The 13356-nt window shown below is 45.5% G+C and overlaps 1 protein-coding gene across 1 annotated transcript in view; it reads right to left on the reverse strand.

The window, feature by feature from the left end:
* The window catches only part of SETD1B (SET domain containing 1B, histone lysine methyltransferase), a 79809-nt gene that overhangs the window by 64463 nt on the left and 1990 nt on the right, over positions 1 to 13356 (reverse strand). The window lies entirely within an intron of this gene.

Genomic DNA, 13356 nt, shown 5'->3' on the forward strand with positions numbered 1-13356 from the left:
CATGCAGAGACACACAGCATTATACCTGTGCAATTCAGTAGATGCAAGGTCATGCAGACACACATCATTATAAAACAGTATAATTCTGTAGCAGTAAGGTCATGCAGAGACACACAGCATTATACCTGTGCAATTCAGTAGATGCAAGGTCATGCAGAGACACACATCATTATAAAACAGTATAATTCTGTAGCAGTAAGGTCATGCAGAGACACACAGCATTATACCTGTGCAATTCAGTAGATGCAAGGTCATGCAGACACACATCATTATAAAACAGTATACTTCTGTAGCAGTAAGGCCATGCAGAGACACACAGCATTATACCTGTGCAATTCAGTAGATGCAAGGCCATGCAGAGACACACAGCATTATGAATCAGTATAATGCCATGTTCTCCTGTGAAATGAGCAGTGTCCATAACTGGAAAACAAGCTCACACACGGATTTCTGCACAGGACACGCTCATCTGAAAGAGGCTTAATAAATTGGATGCGGGTCTAGACAGCCTGCCTAAGTTTATGCAGTCTACAGGCTTAGTAAATCTGCCCCAGTGTATTTTGGCATATACAGGTGAAACTCGAAAAATTTGAATATTGTGCAAAAGTTCATTTATTTCAATAATGCAACTTAAAATTAGAATATTGTGAAAAGGTTAAATAATCTAGGCTCAAAGTGTCACACTCTAGTCAGCTATTTAATCCATACCCCTGAGCAAAGGGGACCTCAAAATTGTGACTTTGGGGTTTAATAAGCTATAAGCCATAATCATCCAAATTATAACAAATAAAGGCTTGGAATATCTCACTCTGCATGTAATGAGTCTATCTCATATGTTAGTTTCACCTTTTAAGTTGCATTACAGAAATAAATAAACTTTGCACTATATTCTAATTTTTCAAGTTTCACCTGTATATATTTTTTTGCAAGCCATGGGTTTTTAAACAGGAAAGTATGCCCCCTTGGATGTCATTTCCTATGTAGATTGCTAAAAAAAATAAAAAATAAACACACTTTGGCGTTTTTTTTCAAGAAGGGACAAAAAGATATAGGATACAAAAATGACAGCAAATGAGCCAGAAAATATCATGCTCACAGAATGCTACAATTGCAAAACTGTTAATACTACACTATAGTTTTCCCTCCAAATACATTTATCACCCATTTACTAAATAAGGACTACCGTACATTTTTGATCACTGGGGCTCCACTAACTGGTCCCTCACCGATTGCTAGAATGGATTCTCTGTCTCTCCCCACCCACATGACCGCACTGAGAAGCTTTCAAACTCTTTGGGGTGATAGAAACCTTAGCAAAGGAGAAAAAGGACCCCCTGTTGTTGTGACATGTAAATGTCCCTACAATCAGAGGTGACACTACATTTTTTCCGGAACACTAAAAATATTCCTTTCAGCATATCTGAGGAGTATTTTCAGCCAAGGTGGAATACAATATAAAGACACTGGATGGCTGTTTTTTGTTTTTTTTGGCCTTTTTTATTTTCCTGTTGATGTATCCACATAAGGACTTGTTTTTTGTAAGGCGAATTGTATTTTTAGTTATAAACATTTGGGGGGGATAACCAGTTCCACCATTGTTGTTTTTTTTGCACTTTATGATGTTCATTGTGCAGCAAAACTAGCATATTAGGTTTATTCTATGGTTTTACGTGTTTTTTTTAACTTTTGCATAATAGCATAGTCTTGTTATGTCGCTGCATTCCAAGAGCTATTCATTTTTGCACTGTTGTAACTACAACAATGAATCTGATGTTTTTTGTTATAAATTTTTTGGGTACATCAGAATTATTGAGCAACATTAATTTAAAGGGCTGAGGGTGACAAGTATAAAAAAAAAAGTAAATATCATGTTAACTTTATTATTTGGGTTTTAGCAAACACTGTGCAACAGGTGTCTTTTTTACCACGTTTACAAAATAAAATTAATTACGTATTATTTTTTTTATAAACTTTACATTTTCACTTGGAAGCATTGCTTTCAGAATGCAGTGCTATATCTTTCTGCTGCACAGTCTAAGGCCCCATGCACACGGCCGTGTTTCACAGCCGTGTGCGGGCCGTGGAACCGCGGCCTGGATCCCTCCTGAGAGCAGGAGCGCACGGCGTCACTGGTTGCTATGACGCCGTGCGCTCCCTGCTGCCGGCACAGTACAGTAATACACTGGTATAGATCATACCAGTGCATCACTGTATTGCGGCGGCAGCAGGGAGCGCACGGCGTCATAGCAACCAGTGACGCCGTGCGCTCCTGCTCTCAGGAGGGATCCAGGCCGCGGTTCCACGGCCCGCACACGGCTGTGAAACACGGCCGTGTGCATGGGGCCTAATAGACATACAGTCATGGAAGTCCTGGGGGCCTTTGTTAGGTCCCCAGCTGCCATGGCTGATGGTGGCAGCGGAAGCCCTCTCCTTTTGACTGCCTAGATGCTGCGGTCGCTATTGTTCATATCTAGGGAGTTAAATGTCCGGCATCATAATTACAGTGGGAGCCCGGCTTCAGTCAGTGACCCCCAACAGTGACAGTCAGGGTGCCCTCCAACAGTGATCACAGAGCACCCCAACAATTACAGCAAAACACCACAAACCGTGACAACCAAAGGGTTGAGTGCCTCCCCAACTGTGACAGCAAGAGTGCTGACCAACAGACAGCAGTGCCCCCAAATAGTGACAACAGAGTGCTCCTCAAACAGTGACAACTAGTATGCTCAACAGTGACAGCCAGTTTCCCTCCAACAGTGACAGCAAGACTGCTGCCCAACAGATAGCAAGGCCCCAAAAACAGTGACAACCAGCCCCCCCACCCCCAAACAGTGACACCAGAGTGCTCTCCTCTGATGTTTCTCACTGGCTACCAATAGGCGGGATGCTACTGGGGCCCCACGCGGTGCAACTGACACAGGGGCTGCATCCTTCAGTACCGGCCGCTATGCCATTAATAGCCAAGACTGCACACCCAGCAACTACCTGTAGGAGAAATTGCATCTCCTTACAGCAGGGGCACTGCATTTGCACACTGTACATCCTGAACAAACACAGCACGCCAGATCAGAGAAAGTCACACGAAATACACACAAGACTTTTTTTTTAAAGAAAATTGCCTGTAATGGCGTCTATGACCTATACTCTGAAGCTTTTGGTAGAACAAATGACACCAGATGAGGCCAGGTTCACACTACAGTTAAGTCAGCGATTTCCATCAGTTATAGTGAACCAAAACCAGTAGTGAAGCCTGGTCAGATTTAAAGAGGAACCTTTCATGGGTGCAGACATTCTGAAATAAGTAGGGGGTTGTGTAGGGCATAGTGCAGGCATGTAAGATCACTTACTAGCTATCTGTCAGGGGCTCCGTTCCTCCGCTGTGCCCCCCCCCCCCCCTTTTACTTTTCCCGCCTGATATGCTAATGAATAGCATTGGTACAGGGAGGAGGATACTGCCCTGTTTCTCAATGAGCGTCTCCGTCTCCCTGGCTGTGCCGCAATCCAACCACAGAGGAGAGCGTCACAAAAACTAAAACTCACCTTCTCCCTGTCTGTGATGCTCTCCGCTGTGATCGGACCACGCAAAACCCCATTCGTGTTATCTCTTGTCTCAAACTTTTGATCATAGGAAAGACTCAGTTGTGCAACAGTCACATAGTTACATAGTTAATACGGTTGGGAAAAAAAAAAAAAAAAACAAAGACAGAAAACACATAAGGGATAGGTGGGGATGCGAATCCCAGAAGGAAGCGAGACTCAGATTTCTTCATGCTTTCAGAAGCATTAATGTCATTTACTTTTAAGAATTCATCTAAACCCTTTTTAAAACGGTCCACTGCTCCTGCTGTTAACCACGTCCTGAGGAAGTCTATTCCACAGATTCACAGTTCTTACAGTAACGGAGCTTTGACGCTTCTGGAGACTGAACTTTTTCTTCTCCAGTCGGAGGTAGTGCCCCCTTGTCTTTTGAGGGCATTTGACATGGAACAGTTTTTCACTGTATTTTTTGTATGGCATATATATATATATATATACACAAATCATGTCCACTCTTAGACATCTCTTCTCAAGACTAAATAAATGTAATTCTTTAAATCTTTCTTCATAACTAAGACGCTCCATGCCCCTTAACAGTTTAGTTGCTCTCCTTTGTACTTTTTTCAGGTGCAGTGCGTCCTTTCTATGGACTGGTGCCCAGAACTGAACTGCATATTCCAGATGAGGCCGCACCAACGCTTTCTAAAGTGGTAATGTTACATCCCTCCCCCGCGAGTCCATGCCTCGTTTAATGCATGACAATATCCTGGTGGCCTTAGAAGCAGCTGATTGACATTGTATGCTGTTATTTAATCTACCATCCACAAGGACACCCATGTCCTTCTCTATAAGTGACTCTCCCAGTGTTACATCACCTAGGACATATGATGCACAGAGATTATTACTACCAAGATGCATAACTTTACATTTACCCACATTGAACCTCATTTGCCAAGTTGATGCCCAATCACTCAGTGTTCAAGTCAGCTTGTAGTTTTTTGGACATCTTCTATAGACTGCATAGCTTAGGCTACTTTCACACTAGCGTTTTAGTTTTCCGGTATTGAGATCCGTCATAGGGGCTCAATACTGGAAAAAGACACTTCAGTTTTGTCCCCATTCATTGTCAATGGGGACAATACGGAACTTAACGAAACGGAATGCACCAAAATGCATTCCGTTCCATTTAATTGCGTTTCCATACCGGAGAGCAAACCGCAACATGTTGTAGTTTGCTTTCCGTCCTGGGATGCGGAGCAAGACGGATCCGGCATGACCCCCAATGCAAGTCAATGGGGACGGATCAGTTTTCTCTGACACAATAGAAAACGGATCCGTCCCCCATTGACTTTCAATGGAGTTCATGACGGATCAGTCTTGGCAATGTTAAAGATAATTCAACTGGATCCGTTCATAACGGAGGCAGATGGTTGCATTATCAGTAACGGAAGCGTTTTTGCTGAACCCTGCCGGATCCAGTAAAAACGCTAGTGTGAAAGTACCCTTAGTGTCATCTGCAAAAATAGAAATTGTGCTATTAATCCCCTCCTCGATATCATTAATAAATACATTAAATAATAGAGGGCCCAGCACTGAATCTTGGGGTACACCACTTCTAACCTGGGACCATTCTGAATAGGAATCATTGACCACAACTCTGGACACAGTCCTTCAGCCAGTTTTCAATCCAATTACAAACTATAAAGTTCCCAGCCTATAGACCTTACTTTACCTATTAAACATCTATGAGGGACAGTATCAAAAGCATTTGCAAAATCCAGAAACACTATATCCACAGCCGCCCGTCTGTCCAGGCTACTACTCACCTCCTCATAAAAACAAATCAGGTTAGTCTGACAACTTCTGTCCTTGGTGAACCCATGTTGGTTATCACTTATAATATTATTTACAGTCACATACTCCTGTATATAATCCCTGGATCCTTTTTTGAATATGGGCATCACATTTGCTTTGTGCCAATCACTTGGCACTGTACCAGTACCTAGAGAATCTTAAAAAATTATAAAACACATCTCATTCCTTATAATTGGAGGAATATGCAACTGTCGCGCAACAAGAAACTTCTGAACACTGTGTGCACAGAAGATCACCGCTGCAGCCAGGAAGAGCAAGTCAGTGGCGGGAGGACTGGAGCACTTCACTGGTAGTGGCAGGGGCAACTACCGGGTCTTTTGCTAGCTTAGCCCATGTACAGAGGCTGTCTAAGTTTTTATTTAAGTCAAACAAGTCTTTTAAAATGTTAGGAAAATAATAATAATATAATAGAGGAATGGTACAACACAGTAGGGGTGGGCGATATGGCCTAAAATTTATATTGCGATATAATTTTAAGCATGTGCGATATGCGATATATATTGCGATATATTGTTTTCTATATGGGGGGTGTTTAAACTTTTTTTTTTTTTTTACTTTTTATTTATTAACTATTGGCCTCCTTAAGGGCTAGAACTCTTGTCATATTCACCCTAATAGAGCTCTATTAGGGTGAATAGGACTTTACACTCTCCCTGCTGCCCTGTGCTTTGGGCACACAACAGCAGGGAGCTGACCATGGCGCCAGCCTCTCCTGTGCCCTCCCAGCCTCTGATCTGCCTCCCCCCCCCAGCCTCTGATCTGCCTCCCCCCCCCAGCCTCTGATCTGCCTCCCCCCCCCCAGCCTCTGATCTGCCTCCCCCCCCCCAGCCTCTGATCTGCCTCCCCCCCCAGCCTCTGATCTGCCTCCCCCCCCCCAGCCTCTGATCTGCCTCCCCCCCCCAGCCTCTGATCTGCCTCCCCCCCCAGCCTCTGATCTGCCTCCCCCGCCTCTGGCCTCCCCCCCCCAGCCTCTGATCTGCCTTCCCCCCCAGCCTCTGATCTGCCTTCCCCCCCAGCCTCTGATCTGCCTCCCCCCCAGCCTCTGATCTGCCTCCCCCCCCAGCCTCTGATCTGCCTCCCCCCCCAGCCTCTGATCTGCCTCCCCCCAGCCTCTGATCTGCCTCCCCCCCAGCCTCTGATTGCCTCCCCCCAGCCTCTGATCTGCCTCCCCCCAGCAACGCAACCCCTGCCCCCCCCCCTCACTCCCTCCCCAGTATTAATCATTGGTGGCAGTGGCCACAGGGTCCCCCTCCTTCCCCCCCATCATTGGTGGCAGTTTGCAGTTCCGATCGGAGCCCCAGCAGTGTAATGCTGGGGCTCCGATCGGTTACCATGGCAGCCAGGAGTCACGCTACTGAAGTCCTGGCTGCCATGGTATGTTAGTGAGCAGAGAGCAGCGCATTATACTCACGTGCGCTGTGGCCGCCGGTCGCTCCTTCTCATAGGTCTGTGCGGCACATTGCTAATGCTGTAAGCATTAGCAATCCACCGCACAGACAGAAGAAGGAGCGACCGGCGGCCACAGCGCACGTGAGTATAATGCGCTGCTCTCTGCTCACTAACATACCATGGCAGCCAGGACTTCAGTAGCGTGACTCCTGGCTGCCATGGTAACCGATCGGAGCCCCAGCATTACACTGCCGGGGCTCCGATCGGAACTGCAAACTGCCACCAATGATGGGGGGGAGGAGGGGGACCCTGTGGGATATGGCCGGCACATTCATTGGTGGCGCAGTGGCCACAGTCCCTCCCCTTTTCCTCCTACTCTGTCCTCATTGGTGTTCAGCGGCAGCCGCGCACAGTGGGGAGGGAGGGACTCCCTCCTCCTTCCTCCTGCTGTGCCGGCCGGCTCAGGAGAAAATGATCATATCGCGGTCTGGCGATATAGGCGATATGGCGAAAATCCATATCGTGGCCCAAATTCATATCGCATATCGCCTATACCGCCCACCCCTACAACACAGCCTTCTAAGAAAAGATGCTTCCGAATTGTTACTCTAAGGGTACTTTTACACTTGCGTCAGAGGATTCCCGGCAGGCAGTTACGTCACATGAACTGCCTGCCAGATCCGTCAAAACATATGCAAACTGATGGCATTTGTCAGACGGATCAGGATCCTGATCCGTACAACAAATGCATTGAAATGCCGGATCCGTCTCTCTCTGGCGTCATCTGGAAAAACGGATCTGGCATTTATTTATTTCAAATTTTTTGAGGTCTGAGCATGCGCAGACCGCAATGCCGGATCCGTTTTGCCGGAACACTTGGGGCCAGATCCGGCATTAATGCATTTCAACGGGAAAAAATGTGTTCCAGAATTTTGGACGGAGATAAAACCGCAGCATGCTGCGGTATTATCTCCGTCCTGAAAAGTCAAAAAGACTGAACTGAAGACATCCTGAACGTATTGCTCTCCATTCAAAATGCATTAGGATAAAACTGATCAGTTCTTTTCCGGTATTGAGCCCCTAGGACGGAACTCAATGCCGGAAAAGAAAAACGCTAGTGTGAAAGTACCCTGAGGGGTATAAAAGTACTTACAAAGGCATCAAGCACACAGCCGTACGTATTTTGCGATCCACAAAATGCAAATATAGTCCGTTTTTGAATCTGCATTGTTTGTAGACCCATTGACATCAATGGGTCCACAATCTGCATGTTCCTATCTTTGGCCACAAAATGCGGATTGCAGCCCCATTGAAGTCAACGAGTCCACACAGATGCTGGGTGCACATGGCCGGTGTCCGTGTTAGGTAGATCGACAGTTTGCGCTCCGCGAAATGGACGCGGCTGTGTGAATGCACCATAAGGGGTATACGCTTACGATAAAAACTCTAGTTTGTAGCATTATATACAGTACTGACAAACATTAGGGTTCCATTGCCTCTTGCTGGCTAGAATGGTGCAATATGCTGCACGTAAATAAAAAAAAGCACTGGAATTTAGCAGATCCATGATACTTGGGGTACACGACAGATCATGACCATAGGCATCATGGATTCTTTAAAAAATAAAGTCTTGATGCCTGTGTGAACGGAGCATGAATGCGAGCTCATTGTTGGCAAAATACTGCCCTGCCAAATAACACGTGCAAAAGCCTGCATGTAGCTCTAACTCATACTGACTGCTATTAGCTGCTGTACGTCTGGAAAAGCTGTGGCCGAGTATCAAAGGAGCACGGGTATCTAGATATGGTACACCGAGCATAACAAACAATGCACTAAGATACCATCTAAAGCTTCTATGGACAGTCCTAACTATTGCTGGGAAAGGCCATTCTGGAGACAACAGAGTCACTGACGGTAAGCCAGAATGGGGGAAGAAAAAAAAAAAAAAAAAAAATCGACGTTCATTCTGCTCACAAAATAACGTGCAGCATTTGAGGTACCTGCACACGATGCAGATTACGCATGGTTTTTCTTTGAACATTTACGTGCAGTGTAAGGGTCCATTCACACGTCCGTAAGTGTTCTGCGGATCCGCAAAACAAGGACACTGGCAATGTGCATTCCACAATTTGCGGACCGCACGTGGCCGGCACTATAATAGAAAATGCCTAATCTTGTCGGCAATTGCGGACAATAGGGGGTTTTTTTTTTGGGGGGGGGGGGGGGAGGAGGCACGGATGCGGAAGTGCGGATCCGCAAATGTGGATGCAGAGAGCACATTCCGGCCCCATTGAAAATGAATGGGTCTGCACCCGTTCTGCAAGATTGCAGAACGGATGCAGACCGATTTTGTGGACGTGTGAATGGACCCTAATACAGTGCCAGCAAACTTTGCTTCTTTCTTCCATACAGAAATTGAGCCGACATGAAGATTTTACCCTTTTTTCAATGGAAGGGCGAGATCTGCGGCCAAACCACATCAAATATGCACCAAAAAAACACAAGTAATCCATGCAGCTTTGGGGGCGGAAAGGCAAAGAAATCCGTGTGCAAATACCCTTGAACCAGTGCATGTAAAGATACAGCACAACGAATGAAAAACGCACCACAAGTTTTACGCCACCCTGGCCAGTTTCCGAAAAGGGTTTGTGGACTGGACAGCATAAATGATGACTGAAAACCACGCCACTGTAGAGATTAGTGGAACGACACTCCTTGATATATTCTGGAGGTGCCAAGCACAAAGGTTCTTCAACCCAAAGTAGTTCACACAGAAATGCCAGGTCGCACTGTCGTAGGCAGTGAATTTTTAATCAAATTGCAAAGAGGAGGCAATGGGAATGTAGCTGTAGAAAGTATAGTCCTTCCAGCCTGGACATTAACATAACATAAGACGATGTTTTTGGTATATAACTCCTCAATTCATATCTGGTAGGAGAGGCAGAGACAAATATGTGGCAGCTGCCACCACTGGTAGCTGAAGTAGGTTTCAGTCTGGAGCACGGACTGCCAGAGGAGGATGACGTCTGTGTGCACTCCGTATTTTGGGGAACAGCTGACCCCTAATAGAACAGTACTATCCTTGTCCGTAATGCGGACAATAATGGGATATGTTCTATTTTTTGTGGAACGGGATGCACACAGAGCACCTTCCATTTTTTGGCGGACCCATTGAAATGAATGGTTCCGTATACGGTGCGCAAAAAAAAAAAAATGGAACGGACACGGAAAGAAAATATGTTTGTGTGCATGAGCCCTCATGACGAGGCCTATGCCTCATCATAAAATTAAATGCCTGCCCTGGCAGCACAGGGCCCATCAAGATTGGTGTAGTAGAGGCCACTCTTGATAAATCAGGGCCTATATGTTACAAGGGATTGGTAGTTACAGCCAATGTGGAATATGTGGTTCAGATTTTATCACTGGTATTTATGCCTTGTTTGACAGTTGAACGGAGGTGGCATCGGGGCCCCCAGGAAATTTACTAAAATTTAACAGGTGTAAATGTTGGCTAAAAACTACGCCAGCCAGAGGTTGTAGTAATTTTTACGCTAGGCGCACAGACTTCTATAGATGTGCCTAATTTATGATGAAGTGCACACCTCATCATAAATTAGCCGAAGCTTACAGCAGCATGGGGGGGGGAATCTAAGACCGGCATAAAAGGTGGTCTTAGTAAATGACCCCCAATGTGTCTTACAGTTAGTTTTCTTAAAAGCATTTTTCCCCTATAGAGAGATGCTAAAACACCTAGAAAAAAAGGCAAGAGCTTGCTGAGTTTTTAAAAAGAAGAAAAACACCAGTAGGAAAAAAACAAAACAAAAAAAACGTGAGTGTCCTGTGTTTCATATTTCCCATAGACCAGGTGTCAGCAACCTTCGGCCCTCCAGCTGCTGTGAAACTACAACACCCAGCGTGCAAACATGCTTGGCTGTTCTTCTAGCTCCCATGGAAGTGAATGAAGAACACCTGGGTTGATGATCAGTGCCATAGACCATCATCTAACATCTGGAGCTAGTGTTCTAACCGCAAGAAATGTAAAAGTGAGAACCACCACAAAAAAAACTACATGCAAATGCAGCCTTAGGGCTCATGCACAGGAATGCAATGCACAGGCACTGACCGTAGGGCCGTCGGATGTGGAGGCTGGACCCATGCACTTGAAAGGAGTCCACGATCCGCATTAGATGGTCCATACTGCAAAAAAGTAGTGCCTCCGTTCCGCACCTTTCAGATTGTGGACCCATTCAAGTGAATAGGTCCGCATCCGTGATGCAGTGCACAAACGGCCGGTGCATGAGCCCTTACTCTGCAAAAATGGGCCCAGACCTAGGTTTTCTAGTTTTTACTCAAAAACCTTCAGAAATCCTCTAAAAATAAGGTCACACGATTTCCCTTAGAAAACTAGCTAGCACTCGCCTGAATGTGATTGCTCGATCATTTTGACAGAGTAAGGGTCCATTTACACGTCCGTTGTTTCTTTCCTGATCTGTTCATTTTTTTGCGGAACAGATCTGGACCAGTTCTGTACCCATTCATTTTCAATGGGTCCTGAAAAAAAAAAAAAAAAAAAATCGGACAGCTCAATGTCTGATTTTATTTCAGGACCCATTGAAAATGAATGGGTACAGAACTGGTCCAGATCTGTTCCGCAAAAAACGGAACAGATCAGGAAAGAAACAACGGACGTGTGAATGGACCCTAAAGGGAAGCTGTCACCATGTTCTGACATATAAAACCAAATGTACCCTAAGGCCCCATTCACACGGGCGAGAATTCCACGAGAGTGCAATGCGTGAGGTGAACACATTGCAACCGCACTGAATCTGGACCCATTCACTTCTATGGGGCTGTGCAGATGAGCAGTGATTTTCATGCATCACTTGTGTGTTGCGTGAAAATCGCAGCATGTTCTATATTCTGCGTTTTTCACGCAACGCAGGCCCTATAGAAATGAATTGGACTGCGTGAAAATCGCAAGCATCCGCAAGCAAGGGCGGATGCAGTGAGATTTTCACGCATGGTTGCTAGGAGATGATAGGGATGAGCGACCCCGGACCCCATTAAAGTTTATTCACTGTATTATTTTCCCTCATAACATGGCTATAAGGGAAAATAATAGCATTCTTTAATACAGAATGTTTACTAAAATGTGGCTTGAGGGGTTAAAAAAATAAATACATTTACTCACCTCATCCAATTGATTGCTCAGCCGGCATCGTCTTCTTGTTTCTTCTTTCAGGACCTGCAAAAGGACCTTAGATGATGTAATCGCGCTGGCGACATCAGCGCAGGTCCTTCTGAATGAAGATAGAAGATTACGTCATCAAAGGTCCTTTTGCAGGTCCTGAAAGAAGAAGCAAGAAGACGATGCCGGCTGCGCAATCAATTGGATGAGGCGAGTAATTTTTTTTTATTTTTTAACCCCTCAAGCCACATTTTAGTAAATATTCTGTATCAAAGAATGCTATTATTTTCCCTTATAACCATGTTATAAGGGAAAATAATAAAATGAATAGAACACCTAACCCGAACCTTAACTTCAGTGAAGAAGTCCGGGTTCGGGTCTGGGTACCACATTCAGTTGTTTTTCACGCGCGTGCAAAACGCATTGCACTTGCGCAGAAAAAACTGAACATCGGAACGCAATAGCAGTCAAAACTGACTGCAATTGCGTGCCTACTTGCACGGTTTTCCCGCAATGCACACGCGACGCATCCGGAGCAAATCCGGGACGCCTATGTGAAAGAGGTCTAATGCTTGTTTACCCTGATAGTTCCCAGCGATCGATCCATAATCTTCTCAGGACTAACCTGTCCTATTTTATCGCCCTATAACGCTTTCCCACCGTTTATGCCAATTAACAGAAAAGAGTCATATCTTTTGGTCAAGCATCTTTATGCTTGACCAGAGAAGCGTGAGCTTCCTTACTTCGAGTCAAGGTAAGCACGCCCCCATGATCGCTGTAAAACAACTTTTATTCCCCCACGGGTCGTATGCAAATGAGGCTTCCTTACTTCGAGTCTAGGTAAGCACACCCCCTAACCGTCCCCTCTTTTGTTAGATTGACAGCCTGTGGTGTGGCCGGGACCGCATAGGTTTTGCGCATGCGCGATCCTGTCTCTGGCTGCCGCTGTTAGCTGGGTTTCAGCAGCGCACTTGTTTTACAGCGATCACGCGTCTCAGACATCTTACGTAAGAACATCATTAGAAGCCGGATGTTAACAGCTTTAAAGGTACTGCTGGCGGTTTATGATCCATTTTGGGGCTGACAGGTTCCCTTTAAGCCTCATGGAGTTTTGTACCCGTGTAAGGCCCGTTTCACACTTGCGTTGTTAATTCCGGTTTTGAGATCCGGCAGAGGATCCCAATATCGGAATTAAACAGATCAGTTTTGATTTTGCACATCAGGATGCATCTGTTCCGTTAGGATGTTGTTGTGTGAAATAAAGGCGGAAAAAAAACTGATCCGTCACTAAATACACAAAGTCAACAGGTGACGGATCCGTCACCATTGCCTTACATTGTTTTCAGTGCCAGATGCAGGGTTTTTCC

This window comes from Bufo gargarizans, chromosome 1 (assembly GCF_014858855.1).
Source record: "Bufo gargarizans isolate SCDJY-AF-19 chromosome 1, ASM1485885v1, whole genome shotgun sequence".
NCBI classification, from domain to species: domain Eukaryota; kingdom Metazoa; phylum Chordata; class Amphibia; order Anura; family Bufonidae; genus Bufo; species Bufo gargarizans.